Raw genomic sequence first — 25,203 nt, 5'->3', positions numbered from 1 at the left:
GGGATGGTTGTCCCAGTTGGTATTCAAGGAGGTTTGAACTCAAGGCCTGGGCACTATCCCTGAGCACTTCTACTCAAGGCTAATGCTCTATCACATTGAGTTAAAGTACCATTTCCAGTGTTTGGCTGGTTAGAGATAAGAGTCTTGAGCCGTGCTTCCAACCTGGCTCTTTTCAGGATAGTTGGGAGATGGAGTCTTAGGGATTTTTCAGCCCAGGCTGCCTTTGAACTGCAATCTTTGCCACAAAGGCCCTTTATTATTTCCAATAAATCAACAAGGAGATCAAATAGAATAGAGAATAGAGCTTACCTGGTCCTTATCAAGAATTGACCAACAAATATTCTGCAATGACTAAACTTGTTAGATGTGATGAAAATTTTAGCACAGATAGGCTCAGTATTTTAAAACCACGTAGTTAGTAGTAGAATACACAACATAAAACAAAAAAGGCAAAACTCAAAACCTGAATTTTTTTTAATTGTGAAAATACTGTACAGAGGGGTTACAATTACATGGGCAAGATACCGAGTACATTTCCTATCAAGCATTGACAACAGTGTGTAGACATCTTTGGTAACAAAGCACATCAGATGGTTGGGCCTCACTTACCAGGGCCTGAAAAAGAGCAACTTGTTAGCAAGATACCTTAGAATAGATGGATGGAGTAGTAAGCTTGGTGGAAGTTGAAGGGTCAGATGGGGCCAAACCCTTAACCCACCATGTGTGGCTTCCCCACTTCCCCAAGAGCCCTCTAGAGAAAAAAGGCCAAGTCCCAAAACCAAGCATCCTAGGCTTCAGAGGTGAGTGGCCTTTTTCAGCTAAAGGCTGTAGGAGCTCTCTGGCATGGTGCCATGTCTGGACAGAGACTGAGCAACTGAGAATTGTAGAGAGTAGTTTCACTCACCAGAGTAGAGAAGTGGTGTGGATGTGGAGAAGAAGGCCAGCAATGGTATCGGTGTGATGTGTCCACAGCAGACAGACCAATTCGCAAAAGGCCATCAGAACTGTGGGTATTCCTCAGAGCAAAAAGGGAAAAACAAGCAAAAAAAGAAAAAAAGAGGAAAAAAACAGAGAGGAATCCCACCTATCCTGAATTTAAGCCCTTTATCCGAGTCACGACACCATTTATGTTAGATTTTTAAAAAGAGGTAGCTGAGTAAGAAGAGCACCACACACTTGGTATTCAGGTAAGGGGTAGGTTTAGTCATTGTTCTGGCTGGCACCAGGCCATCTTGGCCCTCCACGCAGCTGGGAAAGGCCGGGAAAGACCTGGGAAAGAGCTGGGAAAGAGAACTGAGAAAGATCGCTGGGAAAGAGAGCTGGAAAAGAGAGAGAGCTGGGAAAGAGAGAGCTGGGAAAGACAGAGAGTTGGGAAAGAGAGAGCTGGAAAAGAGAGAGTTGGAAAAGTACTATGAATTCTTGAATCATTTCTAGGAAGAGGGATTATGGGAAAGTTTGCAGGTATCAGGTCTTTGTTATGGTAGGCGTGAGGTTTCTACACAGCAAACATAGAGCCTCCATGATTTAAGGACCCTTTCATTGGGTCTGGTACTCTTTAATTCTGTTGAAATACTTTCCCTTTTTCCTCTTGAAAAATAAGTTCCAAAATAGAGTTTATTTTAACTTCCATCACTAAAAGTTCTTCCTTTTACTCTATGGGCAGTTCACACATGACCAAAATATAAACCAGCTGGTTTTACTGCATCATATACCTTTGCTATGTATCAAATTTTTCATCCTAATCCTCAAATCATGTAATAATTTGCCTATTTATGACTGAATTGTAGTTCCTTTATTAATAAAAGCTAATGGGAAAGGATTGTGTATTTAGTTGATGAATAGACCTACATTTTATTTCCCTGAGATACTGTAGCAGAGTATTAAAAGGAATGTAATATATATATATATATATATATATATATATATATATATATATATATATATATATATATATTTGGGGGGGTCCCATCGAGGGGCCTGAACCTGGGCCTGAGCACTGTCCCTCAGCTCTTCAGCTCAAAGCTTGTGCTCTACCACTTGAGCCACAGCGCCACTTCTAGCTTTTTTATTTTTGCTTATGGGATCCTGAGGAATCTAACCCAGGGCCTGCAAGGCAAACGCTCTACCACTGAGCCATCTTCCCAGCCTGGTATGTAATATTTTATTGATAAGTCTATCCCTTAAAATGAATATATTTTGGGGCTGGGAAGGTGGCTCAGTGGTAGAGCGCTTGCCTTGCATGCCTGAGGCCATGGGTTTGATTCCTCAGCACCATATAAGCAAAAAGAAAAAAGCCAGAAGTGGCACTGTGGCTCAAGTGGTAGAGCGCCAGCCTTGAGCTGAAGAGCTGAGGGACAGCGCCTAGGCCCAGAGTTCAGGCCCCACGATGGGACCCCCCTCAAAAAAAGTAATATATTTTAGGATGTCATTATTTTAATGTGAATTATGTAAATGTTGATAATATGCTGTTGGTTATACATTTAGTTTTCAAGAGTTTCACTTAATTGCTTTTTTTGCCCACATATAGTACAAGTCTATTTGCAATTGTTTTTTAATGGCACTAATAGTATAGTTTATATAGAGAAAATAGAGTTATTTTAGGACCCTATGATTGGTTATAGTATTAATAACACAATTAATTTGAAGTATCAATATTTCTCACCAATTACTGACTCTTAATGAGGTTGCGTGTGGAGTTTTGGAGTGCAAATGAGATGGTGGATGTATAGAGTTGTAAGGAAGTGTTTAGGGACCATTAAAAGGCATTGGGTGACCCCAAAGTGTAGGTCCCTGGTCTTCTGTGAGTAACTAGCTCTAGGAAGGTCTCAGGAGAGATCTGCATTGCTTGAGACACATTGTGCTCCTGATATGCATACCCCTGGCCCACCTAGATATGTCCTTTCTGGAGGCCTGGCTCTCTTGTGACTTTATCTATGAAGCACCCAGCCCTCATGGGGGATTTGATATTTCAGTAGCTCTTAAAGCCTAGGCAGAATAGAAGACAGAGCTAACGTCTCCCAGTTCCCAGGTCTTGCTTTGAATGGATGGATGGAAAATAGGGGAGATATGAAGCTGTAGGTCAAGCAGGAGTGGCTCAGGTCATGTGCCAGAATCCCAGATGTTCCTTGTAATTGTAGAAGACTCCTATAGCTTCTACAGTGCAGTGCAGGGCAATGAATATTGGCATTGAAGGCAGGGACAACATCAGGTACCAGATGTGTCTCCTTTAAACATGTCCAGGCCTCAGCCTGCATTTCCTCCTCTGAGAAATTGGGATGGTTTTCTTTCATGATGGTCTTGCTTTGTGTCTATGAGATCCACTTGGAAATCTTGCTGAGAAGGTGATGCTGTGATTCCCTCATCTGGGCAAGGAAGGCAGGAGGAAGAGAAGAGAGTGTGAGAAACAGAATCCTTCTCTAAGCTTGTCCTAAGGAGGTCTGACTATGTGGTAGATAGTGCTTCCAATCTGGCTTTGTGTCAGAGCCTCTGCTACCTGCCTCTGGCTTTACTGGATGGCACCCTTGGTTGCAGAGAGTATGGGCTCGGCTTGAATGTTCCTTGTCTCTTGTGTGTTGGTATACTAACCCGGCATCCTGATTGACGGCTGAGAACCCTATCTCACTTGGGGGTAAACTTATCTCCAAGAAGCTCCAGACCAGTCACCCCTCTGGGCATTTGATTTACTAGGGAACTAAAGCCTGAGCATAGCATGCACACAGCTGCTGCATTAGGGTGCCTGACAAACTCATCAGCCCTTTAGTGCTCATTTGTGCATACTTGTTGATGTGGTGCCTGGAGCCTACAAGTCCAGCTTCCTTGTTACCCTGGAGCATTGAGGACTTCAGAGTGAGTACTCAGTGAGTACCTAATGGCGCCCAGTACAGAACTGCTCTGTGTACTCACAGTAGTAGACATAGTGCTCAATTACTGTAGGTGATTCATAAGTGAGTTAAGAGGGCACATGGAAGAAGGATTGGTTAGCTTGAGTTCATACCAAAAATAGATGAGAAATATTTAGGTCTTCACAGGAAGGTGATATTGGTTCTGAATATTGGGGGATGAGATATTCTTTGGTGGTCTCTGGGAAGAGTCTGAGGCCCTGGCAAGCTGTGCACTATTCTATTTGGTTCCTTGGTGCCAAATTGCCTGTCTAATACTAAACGGTTCCTGTTAGCTCCAATCAGATCCTATTATACGAGTGCAATTTGAGTTCCAGCATCAAAAGCTCCTTGTTCAGTTAGCCGAGCTCTTTGAGTTAGTTAGTAAATATGTCTTTTGTGTGAAGCCTGCATGCTTGTCGTGGAAGAAAGTGCTGAAACATCAAATTATTTATGAAGCCTGTTTTCTTTGCTTACTCATAAAGGGATATATAGCAGTTTTGAAGCCACAGTATTGGCCGGAAAGGAGGAATAATGGCTCATTGTCTTCTCTAGTTCTGAAGGATCACTGTTCCCATGGGGCTCTAAAACAGAGCTAGCTGTGGGTGTGATGGGTTTAATCAAAACTGCTACAAAGACTTTACAAATAGGGCACAAACTCTTGAGAGTGTTTGCATAGATATGAGTCTTTTTTGTATTCATATAAGTAAATCAGTAGTACATTCCTCAGAATAAATACAATTTGTGCATTGTAGAAAATGTGTGTAATAGAGATAAAGAATGATGAAAAACTAATTCCAGGGGTTCCGGGAAGATGGCGGAGGAGAAGCTGGAATCTGAACAAGCTCTTGCATAGAAAGCAGTTTTAGAGTTCCAGTGAACAGTCCTAAGCCAGAGAATCACACCAAGTGTGCCATCACAGGACAGAGAGTTAGACAAGAGAGGGGAAGCCAAGGAAACACATCAGCTGCCACTGCGGCGGCAGGGTCGCGGCGGCGACCACCTCAGCGGAGTCATACCTGAGACACAGAGAGTCCGGGATGAAGGAGCCAGACGCAGCAGACGAGCGGATTCTACTCAACACCAACAAGAACCGACAAGGAGCGGAAATCTTCATCCTGCTGTTTGCAGACCAGAGACGACCCAGGATCCAAGACTCGGCGTGAGTACAAACCCGACGTCCTCACTCCTTCTCAGGGAGCAGAGGAGGGAAGGCCACCCCTCCCCCCCCCAGCACCGGTGATCTCCATCTTGGATACCGACAAAGCTCGGAGGAGCTGCTAGCTCCAGCTCAGGCCTTGGAATAAAACGAGTCATTTAGCAGGTCACAAGAACTTAACGGCGAAGTGACCTGCCAGACTCAGCTCCATCCAGGGAAAAGTCACCCAGCTCAAGCACCAGCCATTGGAGTGCCTTGCCTCACTGGGTAACCAGAGCCAGAGGCTGCCCCTCCCTCTAGCAGTCTCAACAATCAATTGAAAAACAGAAACCCTGAGAATGGCTCCAGGCTGGGCGCTGTGAGCTTTATCACAAAATAGCCCCAGGGAAAAGCTACTGTTTGTTGAAAGGCCTCAACTCTACCCAGAACCTAGCCTCATCACCTCATCCCCCTCTTTTGTGATTCTCAAAGCAGATCACCCTCCCAGAAAACTAACCTGGGAGGGGGATCTCAAAATCTTGGGTAAAGCAGAGCATTATTCTGCCTCTTCCAACCAACCAAATTAAGAAACCAATCAAGCCACAGGACCTCAAGCTGACCAGAAACTCCAACAAGAGACTGGTTACAGACAAAAGGGAGATACAGGATTCTTCCCACTCCTCCCCCCCCAAAAAAAAAAATCAAAAGACTTTTTTTTCTTTTTTTTTTCTTCTTCTTCTTTTCTTTTTTTTGCTTGTTTTTTGTTTTTTGTTACCATATATATATATATATATATATATATATATATATATATATATATATATATATATATATATATATATATATAAATTTTTTCCCTTCTAAAACTTTTATTAATCTTTAATTTTTGCCTCTTCTGAAAAAATAATTGTTTTCCAGTAACTTTTTTTTTTCTCATCTTATAATTTTTATTTTAGGAATATGTGAATGAGCGTTTTCCTTTCTTTTCTTGTCTTCTTTCTCTTTTTCTTTCTTTCTTAATTATCTTTTTGTTTTTTGTCTAGCTCTACTGAACTTCTGATCTTTTCTTCTCCCTTTCCCTTCCTTAAAGTTTTTCACATCTCCTCTATGTCCCTCCCCTTCTCTGAACATATTCACATTCCTCTCTAAATAGACGGTCTTTTAACCTCTACAATAACATTAATTTTTACGTTTCTATTTTTTTTCTGGTCTCTCTTCATTCCCCTTTCCGTCTCTTCTTTTTCTCTCTCTCTCTACTTGCATCCTACCCAACCCATTTCCTGCATTGTGATTAGGACATAGTTAACTCTCCCTGTGCCTCCCCACACCAATCTATTCCTATTTTTTACCCACATCTCTCCCTAATCCTAATAATTTCTGGTTTTCCAAATTCTTTTCTGTGGTTCGAAGTCCTTTAACTTATAGTTGTTTGATGTTGAATAGATGTATCTGTTGAACTAGATTGTATCTGTAGACTATTGACTGTACAAACGCAAACTTTGGTTGATGGTTGCCTTAAGATAGTGTTCTAGCACAAAACTGGTGCAATCTTCATCTCAAATGGGCCGAGTAAGCCGGAAAAACACAAGAAAAATGGCAAATTCGGGTATCTCAATTCCCAATCTTGATAATCAGGGATTAGAACAGATAAAGAATAATCCAGAGGAGAGTTCCCAAATAGCTCTACAAACACTAATAGCAAACATGATAAATGAGAAGTTTGACAATGTACAAAGGACTCTGTATGAGCGTGATAGGGAGAGAGAGGAGGCATCCCAGAAGTTTATACAGGAATATCACAAGCGTGAGGAAGCTACTCAAAAACTGATACAGGATTTGCGTGAACAACTTGAGAATACTCAAAGAGAAAGGGAGGAATGGCGTGAGCAGGCAGAGAACACTCAAAGAGAACTGCAGGAATCCCACGAACGGGAAGAAAGAGAACTGCAGGAATCCCACAGACGGGAGGAAGCTAATCAAAGAGTAATTCAGGAATTGAGAGACCAGGTAGAGAATACACAAAGATCACTAAAGGCATTCATGGAATCCATTAACAAAGAGCTGAAGGAAGTCAGGGAGACCACAAAGGGAATGCTGAATGGAACCCAACAGAAGGAATGGGAGTCCAAAGAAACCATAACCAATCAACTAAGTGATTTGAGAACAAACACTGAACACCAAATTAAGGAAGTAAAGAAATTCATACAAGACCTAAAACAGAGCTTCAACAAAGAACTTGAAGCCATCAAAGCTGACCAATTAGAAGGAAAAGAGATAAAAAACAAAGTAGAGAGTCTTGACAGCAGGTTAGACCATGCAGAAGATCGAATGTCAGGGATTGAAGACAGCCTAGATATTATAGAGAAAGAACATACAACCATCCAAGACAAGTCCAAGAAATATGATAGGTCTATCCAACACCTGGAAGACACCATCAGAAGGCCCAATCTAAGGATAATGGGTGTAGAGGAGCACCTAGAAACAGAAGTTAATGGTCTAGGAAATTTGTTTAACAGGATCCTAGCAGAGAACTTCCCAAACATACAAAAAGATAGGAATATTCAGATACAAGAAGCTTTTAGAACCCCAAATAGACCAGACCAGAATAGGACATCCCACCGTCACAGTATAATCCACACAGGATCAACCCAGACCAAGGAAAAGATCCTTAAAGCTGTCAAGGAGAAAAGGTTAATCACCTATAAAGGGAAACCAATTAGAATCACCTCAGATTTCTCAGCAGAGACAATCAAAGCAAGAAGAGCCTGGAATGACGTATGCCATGCCCTAAAAACAAACAACTATCAACGAAGAATACTGTACCCAGCTAAACTCTCCTTCATAACTGAAGGCCAAATAAAAAAACTTCCACAGCAAAGAAAAATTGAAACAATACATCTCCACCAAACCAGCCCTACAAAAGATTCTTAAAGATGTCCTACACATAGAAAACCAACAAGACCCCAACAAAGGCCAAGAAACTGCACCAAAAATGAGAATCCAAGAACCTTAGGAAGAACCCAGTTTTCACAGCCCCCAAGAAGGTGGATAACATGGCAGGAACTCCCAAATACCTCTCAGTCCTATCTCTTAATGTTAACGGACTGAACTCTCCAATTAAGCGACATAGACTGTCTTGTTGGATTTAAAAACACGACCCTTCTATCTGCTGCCTGCAGGAGTCACATCTTGCCCATAAAAACAAACACATTTTCAATGTTAAAGGCTGGAACAAAATCTACCAAGCAAACGGCCCTCATAAACAGGCGGGAGTTGCAATCCTAATATCAGATAAAATAGACTTCAAATTAAAATTCGTGAGAAGAGATAAAGAAGGTCGCTACATACTAATTAAAGGATCTCTCCTTCAGGAGGATATTACAATTCTAAATATCTATTCGCCAAACAATGGAGCACCCAAATTTATCAAAGAAACACTACTTTCCCTCAAATCCCAGATAGATCCAAAGACATTAATTGTTGGGGATTTTAACACACCACTCTCCCCACTAGATAGATCAACTCGGCAAAAACTCAACAGAGAAACCGCAGATCTAAACAGCTACATAGATCAACTAGACTTAACAGACATTTACCGAACATTTCACCCAGCAGCATCAGAATACACGTTCTTCTCAGCAGCACATGGAACGTTTTCTAAAATACACCACATTTTAGGCCACAAAGCAAACTTCTCTAAATTCAGAAACATTGAACTTATACCTTGCATTCTCTCTGACCACAATGGAATAAAATAACAACTCAACACCAAAAGCCACCAAAGAAAGTCCGGTATCACATGGAGGCTGAACAACACACTGCTGAATCATGAGTGGGTCATGGAAGAGATTAGAAAGGAAATTCAAATGTTCATGCTATTCAACAAAAATGAACACACAAATTACCAGCTCCTCTGGGACACAGCAAAGGCAGTATTCAGAGGCAAGTTTATAGCTCTGAGCTCCTACATCAACAAATTGGAGAGATCTGAAACTAACAATTTAATGACACATCTAAACCTCCTTGAAAAAGAGCAGCAAGATAAACCCCAATCCAGTAGACGGAAAGAAATAATCAAAATTAAATCAGAATTAAATGAATTAGAATCCAAAAAAACTATAGAAAAAATCAACAAAACAAAGAGTTGGTTCTTCGAAAAACTTAACAAAATTGACAGACCCTTAGCAAACCTTATCAGAAAAAGGAGAGAACACACCCAAATTAATAAACTCAGAGATGAGAATGGAAACATCACCACGGAAACAACCAAGATTCAGAACATTATAAGGGAATACTTCTCAAAACTTTATGCTAATAACTTTGAGAACTTGACAGAAATGGACTTTTCCTAGCAAATATTGACATGCCAAAACTAAACCAAGATGAGTTAAACCAGCTTAACAGGCCCATATCAAGCATTGAAATAGAAACAGCAATAAGAGACCTCCCAGCTAAGAAAAGTCCAGGACCAGATGGTTTTACAGCGGAATTTTACAAGGCCTTCAAAGCAGAGCTCACACCAATACTCCTCCAACTCTTCAATGAAATTGAAAGAGAAAGCTCACTACCGAACACATTCTATGAAGCCATCATAACCCTCATCCCAAAACCAGGCAGGGACTCATCAAAGAAAGAGAACTATAGACCCATTTCTTTGATGAACATTGATGCAAAACTTGTCAACAAAATTTTGGCCAATCGACTTCAACAATTCATCCAAAAAATCATACACCATGATCAAACAGGATTCATTTCAGGGATGCAAAGCTGGTTCAATATACGCAAATCAATTAATATTATTCATCACATCAACAGGAGCAAGAATAAGAACCACATGGTTATCTCAATAGATGCAGAAAAAGCATTTGACAAGATCCAACACCCCTTTATGATGAAGGTTCTGGAAAAATTAGGAATACATGGATCATTCCTCAATACAATAAAGGCTGTATATGACAAACCTACAGCCAGCATTATACTCAATGGTGAAAAACTAAAGCCATTTCCTCTTAACTAAGGAACAAGACAAGGATGCCCACTCTCTCCACTTCTCTTCAATCTAGTATTAGAATGCCTAACTACAGCAATAAGACAAGATGCAGACATAAAGGGGATCCAAATAGGGAAAGAAGAAATAAAACTCTCCCTCTTTGCAGATGACATGATCTTGTATTTAAAGAATCCCATAGACTCCACTCCCAAATTACTCAAGCTGATTCAAAACTTTGGCAAAGTAGCAGGTTATAAAATTAACCCCCCCAAATCAATGGCTTTTCTATATGCCAACAATGAGAAAAGTGTGGCTGAAATTAGGAAAGCAACTCCATTTGTAATAGCCCCACAAAAAATAAAATACTTAGGAATTAACTTAACCAAAGAAGTGAAGGACCTCTATGATGAAAACTTTAAAATCTTGAAAAAGGAAATCAACACAGAACTTAAAAAATGGCAAAACCTCTCATGCTCCTGGATTGGCAAGATTAACATCGTGAAAATGGCAATACTTCCCAAGGCTATCTACAAATTCAACGGGATACCTATCAAAATTCCACCCTCATTCTTCAAGGAAATAGAAGAGGCAATCCCAAAATTCGTATGGAACAATAGAAGACCCCGAATAGCAAAAACGCTCCTCAACGGAAAGAACACTGCTGGAGGAATATCAATACCAAATTTCAAACTCTACTATGAAGCCATAGTAATCAAAACAGCTTGGTATTGGCATAAGAACAGACCTCAGGACCAATGGAATAGAATTGAAAACCCAGAAATGAACCTACAGACCTATAGCCATCTAATCTTCGATAAGGAAGCTAAAACAATAGAATGGAAGAAAGACAGCCTCTTCAGTAAATGGTGCTGGCAAAATTGGTTAACTACATGTAGAAAACTAAAGCTAGATCCTTATAGAAAGCCCACCGTTTGGGAGAAGATCTTTACTAGCCATACAACAGACAAGGGTCTCATATCTAAAATATACTTGGAACTCAAAAAATTAAACTACCCAACAATAAATCCTCAAAGAAACAACTGCCCAATAAATAAGTGGGCGAAAGACTTAAAGAGAAGCTTCTCTGAAGAAGAAAGAAGGATGGCCAATAGACACATGAAGAAATGTTCAACATCCCTAGCCATAAAAGAAATGCAAATCAAAACAACATTGAGATATCACCTCACTCCAGTTAGAACAGCAAAAATCAAGAACTCTAACAACAACAGATGCTGGAGGGGATGTGGACAGAAAGGAACCTTACTTCATTGTTGGTGGGAATGTAAACTTGTTCAACCACTTTGGAAAGCAGTATGGAGGTTCCTCAAAAGTCTTCACATAGATCTCCCCTATGATCCAGCAATCGCACTTTTGGGCATTTACCCAAATTTATACAAACAAGACCACACTAAAGCTACCAGCATAACTATGTTTATTGCAGCATTATTTACCATAGCTAAGATATGGAACCAACCCAGTTGCCCCTCAGTAGATGAATGGATCAAGAAAATGTGGTATATATACACAATGGAATTCTATGCCTCCATCAGAAAGAATGACATTTCCCCATTTGTTAGGAAATGGAAGGGTTTGGAAAAAATTATATTAAGTGAAGTAAGCCAGGCCCAAAGAAGCATAGGTCCCATGGTTTCCCTTATTTGCAATATCTAGTATAGGTATGAGTCAAGCGGAAAAGGTCAGATAATGTGATGTTAGGAAAATGAACCCTTAAATATGTATTTCAATGTTTTCGTTTCTTTCATGCATGTGTTTCTAACGCATTTATAAGATTATTTCTTTGTTGCTTTGTATGTCCCTCCCCCACAGTGTAACCCCCGCTTTCACTTTATTTGATGTCAGTATAACATGTGGAGGAGATGGGGACAAACAAGTCGTTTAAGGATTCAGGTGGACCTGTTGCAACAATGAGAAGTACAAAATGTCATGTGAAAACCAACTTTACAATGTCGATGTGTGGGGGGGAGGGGGGTATAATTGGGTGGGGGGAGGGGGGAGGCTGGGAAGGGAGGTGAAGGGTAAACAAAGGAGGAGGCTGCAATGCTTGGTAAGAAATGTATGCATTATCCTGCCCATGTAATTGTAACCCCTCTGTACAGTATGTTCTCAAATAAAAAAAAAATTAAATTAAAAAAAAAAAGAAAATGCAAAAAAAAAAACCCCCAAAAAAACTAATTCCATATCTCAGCAGAAAGAATGGAACACTACCAACACCTTAATGTACAATGTTTTAAATGTCTCTAAGCATGTGTGTCTATCTTACCTTTAGCATAGACCTACTAACACTTTTAAAAGAAGGGCATTAAAAGTGTATTTTCTTTTTATTTTCATCACAGCCACTGTCTCTCTCTGGTTCACCAGGTTGCCCATTGACTTGACAACTCTCCCATAGTCTTAGCTGATCTGTTGTCATCACCCTTCCAATAAGAAATATTCTTAGCCTTACTAAGAGCACATAACTTGTGGGGGTGAGGTTATCACAGGAGTTACAGCTCTGTGGCACTTAGAGTAGGGTTTCTAAGTAGTCCCAGGACAGGAGTTGGAATGGCTCTGTCACTTAGGAAATACCAGGTTTCTCTGAGTCCTTGGTGGAATGCTATTGGATAGGCCCCTTTATGGCTTACCCTAAGTTTTTAGGACAGTCAGGACTGAGTTGTGCTATGTTTCCAGCTCTGTCACTTGTCACTTTGTGGGTCATTGAAGATGCTTTTCACTGCTTGCAGATGGCTCCAGTGATGTTTATAGAAACAGTTTCATCAGAACATGCAGTATTTGGGAAATAGCATGGGAAATGCTTGGCTCTGTGGACCTTCTTGTCAGTGTGGGGAAGTAAAATTACACAAGAAGGGACCAGAAAAAATTGTGTCTTCTCCTGATTTTAAGAAAACCTAGAGTTTTTTTCTCTTTGCCTCTCATAATGAGTGTCAAAAAGTTCCATCTTGTTGCTGCTACAAAAGAATATTTGCTCAGTGTCCAGGTTCTCACATCCAGCCACTCCAGAAGGGGGAGATGAGTGTGTTCTTGAAGTCTGCCGAGGACTCCATTCTTAGTTGGAGTCCAAGACCCAGGTACCACCTGTTCATCTTGACAAGTTAAAGGCATGAGAGTCTGTGGCTCACCTCACCTCTCCCCTGCAGGACTTGGGCAGGAAATGTGAGGCTCAGCTACTTTGCCAATAACTGGCATATACCCAGATACTTCCAGTGTCATAAAAAGGAACAGGATTTTCCCTGTGTCCTTTTACTTCTCTGATAGAAAAGAAGTAATGATTAATTTGTTTAATGCTGGTGATATTCAGCTATTGTGATACCAAGCGGTATATCTTTGAAGTTTGAGTCTGAAATGTTCCCTAAAGGCCCATGTGTTACAGACTTTGTGGCCACCCCATGATGAAGCTGGCAGAACATTCAGCTGTGTGCAGTGATCACCTCATAATTTTGTATTATGCCTGTCATCCCATTAATTGGGAAGCATATTAAGATTATAGGGAGGCATGAGTCAAGTGTTAGAGTGGCCTTCCAGCAATCATAGAGCTCTGAGTTCAATCCCTAGGACTTCAAGCAACCATTCAGAAACACACCCCATGCTATGGTAGAGCCAACCTTTTTATTCCACAGCTGAGGTGACCAGCTCCCAGTCTTGTCTACCTTCCTTCCTGCCTCCCTCCCTCTTTCCCCTTCCCTCGCTACCTCTCTTTCTTTCCTTCCTTCCTTCCTCTCTCTCTTTCTCTCTCTCCCTATCTTCTTCCTTCCTTCCTTTCTTTCTTGTTTTTGACCTTATAGAAACTCTTGCCTTGTAATCTGTGTTTACTTCATGTTTGTCTTCTGAGTGTGAAGATAGTTTTTCTCCCAAATGCTACAGCAGGTAATCATTTAATATTTTATGTGTTTCCCATCTGCATATTTGTTTGCTTGTTTATCTTGTTTACGTTTGAACTCAAGACTAGTTTGCTGGGCACATGCTCACACAGCCACTTGAGACACATCTCTACTCTTTTTAGCTTCAGTTATATTTTATATAGGACCTCATGTTTTTTGTCTTAACTAGGCAGAACCAACATCCTCCTGTCCACAGCTTCCTGGAGTTTGAGATGGGATACATGCACAATCATCCCCAGTTTATTGAGATGATGTTTCAATTTTTTGTGCAAGATGGCCTCCAACTTTGATCATCTTGATCTCCACCTTCTGAGTAGCTGGGATTTGGGGGGACAGACATGCACCATCCCATCCTTGGCTTTGAAAAACTTCATTTTATGTGTTTATTGTCTGTTTCTGGGGGCATTTTCCCCCACCGTGCCTCTTTCTTAATGAATAGAGATGTTATTCATTTTGTTCTCTGGTTAGGTTCATGTAAGATGTCAGCAAACTTTTTTGTGTGTGGCAGTCTTGGGGTAGAACTCAGGACCTGAGTACTATCCATGAACTTTTTTGTTCTAGGCTAGTACTCTACCACTTGAGCCATACCCCCACTTCTGGATTATTGGTGGTTAATTGAAGATAAGATTCTCATGGACTTTTTTGTCAATGCTAGCTTTGAACCATGATCCTCACGTTTCAGCCACCTGAGTAACTAGGATTATATGCATGAACCATCAGTGTCCAGGTGTCAGCAGACATTTTTAAGGGGGAATGAACAAATGGGTAGTATTTCATTTTCACCTGTGTGTAGGTGTTTAATATTGGTCTGATTTTTTTTTGCTTAGCTTTTCCTTGGGTGGAGTTAAAAGTTTCTGCTTTTCAACAAAGGATATTAATGTCTACTGAAGGAATAAGAGCTATATCTTAGAGAGACCATCCATATTCTTTTTGAATAAATGCTTATCTATGACAATCTGGATATGCATATTTCCTGGCAGGTTTTAGAAGCTCAGAATCTTCAGCATTTCAGCTTACCACAGACTCTAAATTATTTCATTCAGGTCTCCTGTTTCTAGGATTTCTGAAATTTTGAATTCTCTCCTTTCTTAGAAATTACAAAATAGGTAATTCTGTTATGCATTTCCTTTGATTTTACTGGGACTTTAGAGTGGTCTTCGATAAATAAATGGGTGAATAAACAAACTTTCTGTGATCTAACAACATACTTCTGGTGATAAGCTGAAAGTATTACATTCATTTTTCCTAATGATCTCATTCTTCTCTGTTCAAATTGTTGTCAGTCACTGATCAATGTTGCATATAAATTGAGGTCTCAAAAGCAAAATAATCCATAGCCTTCAAAATGGATACAGTCCCGTAATTATGAAGAACAACTACCTTCAAAGACCTCTTGTTATTAGAGATGTGCCTTATAAACCCACTGAGGGAATATTTGGAGTGAATTTTGTAAGTTTCCTAAGGGCAGGATTATGTTCATACAATTCTGAGCACTTTCTGAGTGTTTTGTTATGTTGGCTTTTTGTCTTTCTTCTCTCAATGTCAAGTCTTAACATGTAAGTACTCAGTAGTACAGTTAATCAGGAGTGCAGCAGACTTGGTTTACAAAGAGGTGACTCCCAGTCACTTGTTTGTACAACTTCCTTCTCATTGGACCCTCTATGGGCTCTTATTAAGACCTTCAATATTGGGAAAAGGGAGGAGGACTGAAAGGGGATAGGCTTGACTCAATTGTCAATAGGTGAGGACTGTTTATTGAGGAACACCAAGGGGCACAGACCTTCCTACAGTTTGGAGGTTGTGGGTAGGAGCTGGGCTTTTCATCTGAGCAAGGAGGCAGAGATGAATGAAAGGGCCTAGTCTAGTGAATTGTGCCTTTCAAATGAGCTCATGTGGGATGTTCACAGCTGGGTTCAGGCACATCAAACAAACATACCTGGGAATTTGTCTGGCATCTGTATGGACCTGGGACAATAGGGTGGGAGTCAATCCTTCACTCTACATCTGATACTGTTGCCTTTGGTAGTCCTGTGACAGAACACCTTTTGACACCTGAATTCTTTCCTGTTCTCTTCACATTTTCTGTCTTATTGCTTAAAGACAAGCTATAAAATACTATTTCCTACTCCTGTGATTATTGAGCTTATGAATTGTCAATGAGCCCTTATACACACGGGATGAAGTAAATTTCTTCCCTGTGGCTTCTGGGCCCGGTTTGGCTAAGGTTAGCCTTTACATACACACTCACACACACACACACACACACACACACACACACACACACACACACACACAAGCACACACACACGCACGCGTGCGCGTGCACACACACACACACACACTCACACACACACACGCACACACATGCACACATCTTCAGACTCTCATTGTTTCTAGGCTTTCTCCACGGTATTCATTGTCCCAATCAGAATTACTTAAATACTGAAAATTGGACCCTATTAATAATTATTCTGGGACAATGGCACAAGTTGGTTGGACTCAGAGAACAGGAACACATGATCATTTTAGGTATATCTCACTCTTGTTCCCTTTTCTTTCTTTTCCCATTCTTTTCTATTTAGTTCAGCTCAAGACTCTCTTGTCCTTAGTGGCTTATTGCTAGGAAGCTTCTCTGAATGAAGTCTGAGTTTACTAGGTCAAAATGATGAGGCTCTATGTCAGAAGCCATTTTGTTCTTCAGCTCAGTGTTTAACTACTGGGGTAACATTTTGGAGTGTGGGTTCTATAGCAGACTGTGTCCTGGCTATTAGTAGCAAGAATTAGACCACAGAGGGCTCAATGTCACTAAATTGTCTGTGTTTGTTGTACATATATGTCTTACATTTGCCATTCTTTTTGGCTTTTCAAGTCCCCTATTCTTAGAGAAGATCAACATTTTAAAGCAGTACCTATTTAAGATAAAAGCCATTTTATTAATGTTAATGATTAGCATATCTAGTCACTTAGCTATCTTCTTATATCTTTTACAAAAAACTGTTGAAGATTCACACCTCTTATTTAAACTTGTGTAAAGGGATTAAAGGATTAATATTAATACCTTAAGAAGTATTTGATAAGCTATAAAATAGTATCCACATGTTAGTCCTTATGTTCTGTTTCAAATAGTAAAATTTAAATCTTGACCAATAATGCTATATATCAAGTTGTATAACACTCTCAAAGAAGCTCAGCACTTATATAAGGAATCTACTCTCAAACATGGATTTTTAAATTCTTTGTTTTATATTTCTAGATCTATGTTTTCATTGCTTATACCAGTACTAGTTAAATATGTTTTATGGTCATTCTTTTAAATCATGGTTTGGCATTTTGCTCTCTGGAAAGTGTTTGATGATAAAGATACACTTTAATTTTAACATCAACAAATCTGTGCCTGTTTCGTTTTCTACACAATTGAAATGTCTGGTAAAGGCTTTTCAGTTTTCCTTTGAATCAGAGTTCAGGAAGGGATCATTTAGACTCTTGCCTGGCAAAGATATCAGCAGTGACAATGGGCAGTGTTCCTAATGATGGCTACCATGGCAGATGAGGGTGGCAGCTCCAGCTGAGGTGTCTGCCCCTGGCACTGTGCAATCGGTTGCTTCTTGACACCAGTTCTGCAGATGTGGAGACTCATTCTTGGTGTTGTGCCTCTGCACCAAGAATATTCTTGGTGTGTTCTCTGGCTTTCCTGGATGTTTAGAGATGTTTGCATACATATTATAAAAAAAATTTAGCCGAGCAGAAGTAGAGAAAAATTATATAAGGAATATTTACCTATCAGCAGGCACATTTAAAAATTGTGCAAATTTTATTTTTTTCTTTCTTATCCACTTTACTGTTGCTATTAAAGAATTTAATTAAATTTAATTAAAGAATTCACTCCTAACACTTCAGTATAAGTCTCCAAGAAATAAGGACGTTTTCTTTATAAGTTTACTATTCTTCATCTTTTCTATTAAGTTAATAGCAGTTCTTTAATATTCTCATTTAAGCCTGTATTTCCTCGATTTTCTAAAAAAAAAAACCAAACAAACCTCTGCCTTTTTGTGTGTGTGATATTGGAGACAGAACTCAGGGCCTTGTGCTCCTAGTGTTCCTCCACTAGAGTAATTCTTCCAAATGTGCTCATTTCTCACCTGAGGTCTTGCAAACATTTCTGCCTAGGCTGGTCCCAAACATGTGGTTTGCACAGGAAGTAGAAATAGCCATGAGGAAAGACACATGTGGATGTGTTGTTGTGTATATAGCTATTGACGGTAAAATATTCTTACACAGAGGCATCCCCCTCTAGAGTCTAATCACCAAATGTAGACTTGTACATGGTATTTGTAAGCAAATTTAGATGGGGAGAGAGATAGTGGTATGGAATAAATTTCTAGGAAGAAGTAATTCTGCAAAGGGCATGTTCAGTGAAGTGAACAACCTAAGAAAATTAGAGATTTGTGACAGTTTCTCAGCAATTGCAGGCTGTGAAGGAAATGGCCCAGCAAGGTAAGTGTGCTTACAGAAGCTAAAGGCCAAGCTACTTTGAACAATGACTGGTTTGGTTTGTCACCAGAATGTTCCTGCAGGGCTTATTTCAGATTGCTCAGTCTCAGGTCAGCCATGCTAGGCTCTTTGCTATCAGTATACTAGTTTCATTGTGTGCCATAACAAAAACACTTTCTTTGATGCTTATCATGATCAGGACAATTGTGAGGGCCATAAGGTTTCAGACTATGACAATAAATGTATTCATTCATTCAGTCATTCATTTTTGATGTTTCAGTGTTGTTCTGCCATAGGTCTTGCTGTGCCAGCCACAGTTGAGTCATACGTCCAAGCTTCCTACCAACACCTGAATGAAAGTATTACAGGTGTGTATCCATCTGTTTATCTTCTATGTTGTATGGTTTCCAACCTTGAATTGATTATTCAAAGAAACCGCCAAGACTGTAAATAAAAGAAAATAATTTCTTTGGATGCTTGTATATGAGAGGAACAGTGAGCAGCTATGTAAAAGAGCCTTGTGTCCTGAGATGGGTTGCATAGTGTTTATGACTTTTAAGTTATGCCTGTGTGTCCCTGTTTGTATGTCCTGAGGTTTGAACTGAGGTCCAAGGTGCTGTCCTGAATTTTCTTTTCAAGACTAGTTCTCCATCACTATAATCTTGCATTTGAAAATTAATGTTTGTTTGTCATAGGGCTTGAACTCTAGGTTGACATTGTCCCTCAGTTCTTCAGCTCAAAATTAGCATTCTGTCCCTTGAGCCACAGCACCTGTTTTCTGGCGGTTTAATGGAGATAAGAGTCTCACGGACTTTCCTGCACAGACTGGCTTTGAACCGTGATCCTCAGTTCTCAGCCTTCTGAGTAGCTAGGATTACAGGCATGAGCCACTGGCATCCAGCTGGAAATTACTGGGGTTTTTAAACATAGCAAATATTATTGACAAGTAAACAACTGTGGCCTCATCAGAAAGAAGCCCCTTTGCTTTCCACCATTGTCCCATTCCTATAATCTTACCTCAGAAGGATGAGAACTGGAGAATCATGATTTGAAGAAACTCCTAAAAACAAGTCCACAAAACTCCATCTGTAGTTAACTAATCATAGTACAGAATGGAGGCCTGATTCAGTTGGAAGAGTGTCAGCTGTGAGCAAGCAAACAAATCCTAAAGAACATGAGTTCATGTTCTTAGTTTAAGTGGTTGCAAAATATGTAGCTGACATCTAGGCAGACAGTCAAATAAATAGAAGATGAGAGATCACACTTTCTTGTTGCAAGTTGATCCCACAAGGTAAAACAGCTCATAATACTGGATAAAATATAACTTTTAAATTATGAATTGGATTTGAAATGATACCCAATGCATACAATTCTTGCAGCTCCAAAAATAGCTCTTTGCACCCCCACAAATACCAGTTTTTGAAATCCGAGCCTTGCCCTTTCTTGCCTTTGCTTCCTCATCTAGCCGAGCTCTCTCTCTCTCTCTCTCTCTCTCTCTCTCTCTCTCTCTCTCTCTCTCTCTCTCTCTCTCTCTCTCTCTCTCTCTCTCTCTCTCTCTCTCTCTCTCTCTCTCTCTCTCTCTCTCTCTCTCTCTCTCTCTCATATAACTCTCATTCCATGAGAATCAATTCCCTTGTCTTCCAAAAAATTCAGCAGTTTTCATTGTTCTGTTTCCATACATGAAAATAAGTTACATCAAGACTTAAAACCTTTAGCTTTGGGATATACCACTTGGGGTAGGTGGTGGCATACTCATCATTAGACATTTCCAGTCCTAAGAATGGTTGTTACATCTATTGGGAAATCAGAGGAGGAGCACTGGAGGGCTGCTTAAGCATCTTGAAGACCAAAGAGTACCAGATGGTTAGAGGAAGCCTTGGTTCTCCATCAGGTACCGGAAGAGGGGTGCAGAAAAGTTCTGGTAACTGTTGATTTTGCTATTACCTCTCACAGAAACAGTACTCCAATTTTGATTCAGGTGACCACCCACAAATACACCATTGGTGTATTTTCCAGGCATGAAGTATAAAGCCAGCAAAGCATGAAATCCCTTGTAATGATTAATTTAACAAGAGCCCATGACTTTTTGAGAAGAATGGACCTGGGGCCTAAACCCAGGATATAGAGTGAAGGGAACGGAAAGGCACTGGGCAGAGCAGAGTGACTGTGGCATCCCAAAATGGTTGATTAGAGTAACAGCAATTATTGTGCACTTCAGTCTAGTCTACATAGGTGGGTTTCAATACTGTAGTTGGATCCACTTACAACGAATGGGACAATGGTTGGAGGCAAAGGGGCTTTTTCCCAATGGGGCCACATTTGTTCATTATATTTGTCAAGAATAGTTTTGCCATTTTTTTAAAGCAGTAATTTTCAGCTGGGTGCTAGTGGCTCATGCCTGTAATCCTAGCTACTCAGGAGGCTGAGAACTGAGGATCATGGTTCAAAGCCAGGGTGGGCAGGAAAGATCATAAGATTTTTAAGACTTTTTTATGTATCTAATCAAGCCTATTTCCTATTTCACCCTGACAAAAGCAATGTGAAATGTGTAAAAAATATCAGGTTCAAACAAAAATCAATCCAGCAAGATACATTTACAGTTTTAAAAGTTACAAGAAAAGTAGTGCCTTGTGGTAAAGTTTCTTACTCAACAATTTCAAATGTCTCAGTGTCTGTGTATAAAAAGATTATGGCAAGGCACGAGTGGCTCATGTCTTTAATCTTAACTATGAAGGAGGCTATGGTCAGAGGATTTAGATTCAGTCAGCCTGGAAAGGAAAATCTGAGAATCTTTTCTACAGTTAACCAGCAAAAAGCCAGAAGTGGAGATGTGGCTCAAGTGGGTAGAGTGCCAATCTTGAGGGGAAAAGTCAATAGATAACCTTAGGCCTTGTGTTTTTGCATTCGAGTCTCTGTACACACACACACACACACACACACACACACACACACACACAGATTATGGAAAGTTTGGCAGTGTGTAAAAATGTGAAAGGAAAATAATTTTCAGAAATTCACATGTATGTTTTCAAGATGACTTACTTTCCTCTTGATGAAAGCAATAGCAATATGATTATGCCCATTTTAAATGTCTCTGGATTTAGTTATCATAGTCCTTTAATAGTTCAGGAGTTTATCACTAGGCTTAATATAAGAACTCCTGTCTTTATAGAATTAAAATAATTTTCTTTATATCGTCAAGTGTGCTGGACATTACAAACAATTCTATATCATTTTAATAGATTTTTTTTGCATTTTGTAAACTGAATATGTCTTTTCTTTTGAATGACTCATGAGAAAGAGGTGGTGCCTCTTTGAATTTGCTTCTTTCAATATTGAACTCGGACATAGCTAAGCATTTCCAATCTCTCTTCTAAAACTCACCTTTGAAAATTAATTAACTTTAAGATTTCTTGCCATTTAAGTTGCAGACTTTGATTCTGCAAATCTCAGGTGTCAGCTATTGCAGTGTCATGTAGTTCTTGTGAGACTGTTTATTTTCCTGGTGTGTATAATTTGTCAGATGTACTCAGCTTACAGTCCCATTATAAGTTTCAAATACATAGAAAATAAATCTGACTTTAATATTCTGATAAAACATTTAGCTACTTCATGTACAAGTTCTATATCCATGAATTCAACTCACTTTGGATCACAATTATTTAAGAGAGTGATTTGATCTGTCAGGAAACTGCACATGCATTTCTTTTTCTCAGGGTTTCCTAAACAATAAAAATACTACTTGTGAAGCATTTATATAATATGGAGCATTTTAACTTCTTTAGATATGGGAGGATATGGGTGGGTTCTGAATTGATAATCTGTGTATTTTGGCACTTTTAAAATATAAAAAAAGAAAGGAAGAGTGGGGTGGAAGGAGGGGAGGCCCATCTTGGAGCCAGTTACTAGATATAGGGTCAACCAAAGGAGATCACCTGCTTTCTTGAGGTGGGCTGGGTCTGTAGGGTTTGTCCATTACACAATGGAGGCTTCTCTGCTTCAGAATTCCAGGAATTCCATTGGATGGCCACCAGGAAGCAGGAAGTATGGGTTCCTCAGGCATTCCACTTAGGCTGTCCTGAATAATCCTGTCCAATTCAGGAAGAATCACAAAATGAGTGTGTTGTGTTCAAATAATTTTGGGAAGCGTCGGGTTAAACAGGAGTAAGTGCTTCCTCAATGTCAAACACTTCAAAATGTTAACATGCTGATTTTTGTCATGAAGCTAAAACATAACCTCTTTGTCAGGCAGAGGCTTCAAAGCTATACATGCCCATTGGTGGTTTGCCAGAAGGAACTTGACTGTCCTCTAGCGTTGCTGCTGAGAATTATCCATACAGGAATTACCTTTCATACAGAAATTACCTGTATGTAAGGTAATAGCCAGAGGGCAAGGGGGTGGGGATGGCGGCGTGGGAAAAAAGTCCAGTCTTTATTCTTTTCCTGGGCATGTGGTCAAGCCTGACACTTGCTCCAGTTCCAGAGCAGGTTTGAATGCAAGAATCACTACCTAATTCCTGAGAAGTAGGAGTTGGTGGGAGGAGAAACACAGTGGAAAAGGGCATCATATTTAGTCTACATCTTGATTTATACCTGCATTAAGCAACAGCTGCATCCCTTACAGCTGCACCCTTCTTTCCACTCCTTTGCTTAGATTGGCATTGGTTGACAAGATGGTATAATAGTTGAGGATCCAGCCTCTGGGCTTGAAAACTGGCCCTACTGTTTATTATTCTGTGTGCATAGAGGAGGTTCCTTGGCTTCTCAATGATTTGTAAAATGAAATCAGCTCTCATCAAGCTGCTGCACACATGAAATGCACTAACGGTTTTTCCATTTGAATGAAGCCACTCAGCAAAATTCCTCATATATATATATATTTCTTATATATGTTTATAGATATAGTATGTATTACATACATTATGTATGATATACACACATTATAAATAGTACAAAACACGTACGTAATCACAACAAGAACAGCCAAGACACAGCTTCTCCCCCAAAAAATTTATAAGAAGGCAGGGACAGACAAACACCTCTCAGTCCTAACTCACAATTTTAATGGTTTTAACTCTCCAGTTAAGCATCATAGATTGTCCAGTTGGATTAAAAAGCAAGATCCTTTTATCTGCTTTCTTCAAAAGACACAACTTACCCACAAAAATAAACATTCTGAAAGTGAAAGGCTGGAATAAAATATATCAAACAAATGGCCTCCATAAAGAGATGGGAGTTACTATACTAATGTCAGATAAAATAGACTTTAAATTAAAATCAATGAGAACTGACAAAGAAGGTCACTGCATTCTAATTAAGGGAACTCTCCTTCAGGTGGATATTATGATTTAAAACATCTACTCACCAAATAATGGAGCACCAGAATTTATACAAGAAATGCTACTTTCTCTCAAATCTCACATAGATCCAAAGACAATTAATTGTGGGAGACTTTAATACACTACTATCCCCACTAAATAGATCCACCCAGCAAAAAGTCACCAGAGAAACTTCGGATCTTAAAATTTGCATAGATCAACTAGTCTTAACCAACATCTACCGAATATTTGACCCAGCCCCATCAGATTACACCTTCTTCTCAGTAGCACATGGAACATTCTCCAAATTAGACCATATTCTAGGCCACAAAGAAAATCTGTCCAAATTCAGAAACATTGAAATTATACCCTGCATTCTCTCAGACCAGAAGGGAAAAAAATTATAATTCAATACCAAAAGCCACCAAAGTAAATACTGTAACACATAGAGGCTGAACAACACAATTTTGAACCACCAGTGGGTCATGGAAGATATTAGAAAGGAAAATCAAATGTTCATGATATTCAACAAAAATGTTCACACAAATTACCAGCTCCTCTAGGACACAGAAAAGGCAGTACTCACAGGCAAGTTTATAGCTCTGAGTTTGCACATTATCAAATTGGAAAGATCTGAAACCAACAATTTAATGAGGCAACTAAAGCTTTTTGAAAAAAGAACAACAAGCCAAACCCCAATCCAGTAGATGGAAGCAAATAAAATTAAATCCGAACTAAATGAATTAGAGTCCAAAAAAAAAACTATAGAAAGAATTAACAAAACAAAGAGATGGCTCTTCAAAAAAATAAAATAGACAGACCCTTAACAAATCCTATGGAATGGAAAAAAGAGAACACACCCACATAAACAAACTCAAGAGCGTACAATGGAAATATAACTACAGAAACAACCAAGATTCATAATATATAAAAGGATACTTCTCAAACCTTTATACTAATAAGTTTGAGAATCTAAAAGATACGGACTAGTTTCTAGCAAATATTGACATGCCCAAACTTAACCAAGATGATTTAAAACAACAGACCCATATGAAGCATCGAAATAGAGCAGCAATAAGAGACCTCCCACACAAGAAAAGTCCAGGACTGGATGGTTTTACAGCTCAATTCTACAAGGCCTTCAAAGCAAAACTGACACCAATACTTCTCCATCTCTTTAATGAAATGCAGAGCAAAAATTCACTATCACACTCTTTTTATGAAACCAGCATAACCCTCATCCCCAAACCAGGCAGAGAGTCATCAAAAAAGAGAACTATAGACCTATTTTTTGATGATTATTGACAGAAAACTTCTCAACAAAATGTTGGCCAATCGACTTCAACAAGTCATGAAAAGAATCATACACCATGATCAAACAGGATTCATTTCAGGGATGCAAAGCTGGTTCAATATATGCAAAACAATATAATTCATCACATTAACAAGAGCAAGGATGAGAACAACATAGTTATCTCAATAGATGCAAAAA

Source organism: Dipodomys merriami, unplaced genomic scaffold (genome assembly GCF_024711535.1).
Source record: "Dipodomys merriami isolate MVZ:Mamm:240054 unplaced genomic scaffold, mDipMer1.0.p SCAF_1181, whole genome shotgun sequence".
Lineage (NCBI taxonomy): Eukaryota > Metazoa > Chordata > Mammalia > Rodentia > Heteromyidae > Dipodomys > Dipodomys merriami.
Note: the sequence above shows the minus strand (reverse complement) of the source record.